Here is a 3,457-nt window from a genome sequence, read left to right on the forward strand (position 1 = left end):
TGGCAAAGTAATGTCTCTGCTTTTGAATATGCTATCTAGGTTGGTCATAAATTTCCTTCCAAGGAGTAAGCGTCTTTTAATTTCATGGCTGCAGTCACCATCTGTAGTGATTTTGGAGACCAGAAAAATAAAGTTTGACACTGTTCCACAGTTTCCCTATCTATTTCCCATGAAGTGATGGGACCAGATGCCATGATCTTCGTTTTCTGAATGTTGAGCTTTAAGCCAGCTTTTTCACTCTCCCCTTTCACTTTCATCAAGAGGCTTTTGAGTTCCTCTTCACTTTCTGCCATAAGGGTGGTGTCGTCTGCACATCTGAGGTTATTGATATTTCTCCTGGCAATCTGGATTCCAGTTTGTGTTTTTTGCAGTCCAGCGTTTCTCATGATGTACTCTGCATATAAGTTAAATAAACAGAGTGACAATATACAGCCTTGACGAACTCCTTTTCCTATTGGAACCAGTCTGTTGTTCCATGTCCAGTTCTAACTGTTGCTTCCTGACCTGCATACAAATTTCTCAAGAAATTTGTATGGCCATCATGGTCAACAAAAGAGTCCAAAATGCAGTACTTGGATGCAATCTCAAAAACGACAGATTGATCTCTGTTCATTTCCAAGGCAAACCATTCAATATCACAGTAATCCAAGTCTATGCCCCAACCAGTAATGCTGAAGAAGCTGAAGTTGAACAGTTCTAAAAGGACCTACAAGACCTTTTAGAACTAACACCCAAAAAAGATGTCCTTTTCATTATAGGGGACTGGAATGCAAAAGTAGGAAGTCAAGAAACACCTGGAGTAATTGGCAAATTTGGCCTTGGAATACGGAATGAAGCAGGGCAAAGACTAATAGAGTTTTGCCAAGAAAATGCACTGGTCATAAAAAACACCCTCTTCCAACAACCCAAGAGAAGACTCTATACATGGACATCACCAGATGGTCAACACTGAAATCAGATTGATTATATTCTTTGCAGCCAAAGATGGAGAAGCTCTATAGAGTCAGCAAAAACAAGACCAGGAGCTGACTGTGGCTCAGACCATGAACTCCTTATTGCCAAATTCAGACTTAAATTGAAGAAAGTAGGGAAAACCACTAGACCATTCAGGTATGACCTAAATCAAATTCCTTATGATTATACAGTGGAAGTGAGAAATAGATTTAAGGGCCTAGATCTGATAGATAGAGTGCCTGATGAACTATGGAATGAGGTTCGTGACATTGTACAGGAGATAGGGATCAAGACCATTCCCATTGAAAAGAAATGCAAAAAAGCAAAATGGCTGTCTGGGGAGGCCTTACAAATAGCTGTGAAAAGAAGAGAAGTGAAAAGCAAAGGAGAAAAGGAAAAATATAAACATCTGAATGCAGAGTTCCAAAGAATAGCAAGAAGAGATGAGAAAGCCTTCTTCAGTAATCAATGCAAAGAGATAGAGGAAAACAACAGAATGAGAAAGACTAGAGATCTCTTCAAGAAAATCAGAGATACCAAAGGAACATTTCATGCAAAGATGAGCTCGATAAAGCACAGAAATGGTATGGACCTAACAGAAGCAGTAGATATTAAGAAGAGATGGCAAGAATACACAGAAGAACTGTACAAAAAAGATCTTCACGACCCAGATAATCACAATGGTGTGATCAGTGACCTAGAGCCAGACATCCTGGAATGTGAAGTCAAGTGGGCCTTAGAAAGCATCACTACGAACAAAGCTAGTGGAGGCGTGAAATTCCAATTGAACTATTCCAAATCCTGAAAGATGATGCTGTGAAAGTGCTGCACTCAATATGCCAGCAAATTTGGAAAACTCAGCAGTGGTCACAGGGCTGGAAAAGGTCAGTTTTCCTTCCAATCCCAAAGAAAGGCAATGCCAAAGAATGCCCAAACTACCACACAATTGCACTCATCTCACTCGCTAGTAAAATAATGCTCAAAATTCTCCAAGCCAGGCTTCAGCAATGTGTGAACCTTGAACTTCCTGATGTTCAAGCTGGTTTTAGAAAAGGCAGAGGAACCAGAGATCAAATTGCCAACATCCGCTGGATCATAGAAAAAGCAAGGGAGTTCCAGAAAAACATCTATTTCTGCTTTATTGACTATGCCAAAGCTGTCTGTATAGAGCTTCTCAATCTTTGACTGCAAAGAATATAATTAGTCTGATTTCAGTATTGACAATCTGATAATGTACACATGTAGAGTCATTTCTTTTGTTTTTGGAAGAGTGATTTTTCTGTGACCATGTGTTCTTTTGGCAAAACTCTGTTGGCCTTTGCCCTGCTTCATTTTGACCTCCACGGCCCAACTTGCCTGTTACTCAAGGTATCTCTTGACTTCCTACTTTTGCTTTCCAGTCCACTATGATGAAAAGGACATTTTGTTGTTGTTGTTGTTAGTTCTAGAAGGTCTTGTAGGTCTTCATAGAACCATTCAAATTCAGCTTCTTTGGCATTAGTGGTTGGGGCATAGACTTGAATTACTGATATTAAATAGTTTGCACAGAAAATGAACATAGATAATTCTGTTGCTTTTGAGACTGAATCCAAGCACTGCATTTCAGACTCTTTGTTGACTATGAGGGCTACTCCATTTCTTCTAAGGGATTCTTGCCCACAGTAGTAGATATAATAGTCATCTGAGTTAAATTCACCTATTTCAGTCCATTTTAGTTCACTGTTTCCAAAAATGTCAATGTTCACTCTTGCCATCTCCTATTTGCTACTAAGTCGCTTCAGTCGTGTCTGATTCTGTGCGACCCCATAGACAGCAGCCCACCAGGCTCCGTCATCCCTGGGATTCTCCAGGCAAGAACACTGGAGTGGGTTGCCATTTCCTTCTCCAATGCAGGAAAGTGAAAAGTGAATGTGAAGTCACTCAGCTGTGTCCAACTCTTTGCAACCCCATGGACTGCAGCCCACCAGGCTCCTCTGTCCATGGGATTTTCCAGGCATGAGTACTGGAATGGGGTGCCATTGCTATCTCCTGTTTGGCCACTTTCAATTTATGTTGATTCATGAACTTAACATTCCAGGTTCCTATGCAATATTCTTCTTTATAGCATCGGACTTTGTTTTACCACCACCACATCTATAACTGTGTGTTGTTTTCACTTTGGCTCAGCTTCTTCATTCTTTCTGGAGCTATTTCTCCCCTCTTCTCCAGTAGCACATGGGGCACCTACCATCCTGAGGAGTTCATCTTTCAGTGTCATATCTTTTTGCCTTTTCATGGGGTTCTCAAGGCAAGAATGATGAAGTGGTTTACTATTCCCTTCTCCACGTTTTATCAGAACTCTGCACCATGATCCATCTGTCTTGGGTGGCCCTACATGGTATGGCTCATAGTTTCACTGAATCAGACAAGGCTGTGGTCCACGTGATCAGTTTGGTTATTTATTGTAGACTATCCTGAGTTTCCTGCTCGGGTTCTCACAAGGCTGCCATCAGGATCTCAGTGG

This window comes from Bison bison, unplaced genomic scaffold (genome assembly GCF_000754665.1).
Source record: "Bison bison bison isolate TAMUID 2011002044 unplaced genomic scaffold, Bison_UMD1.0 scf7180017863877, whole genome shotgun sequence".
In the NCBI taxonomy this organism is placed as follows: Eukaryota; Metazoa; Chordata; class Mammalia; order Artiodactyla; family Bovidae; genus Bison; species Bison bison.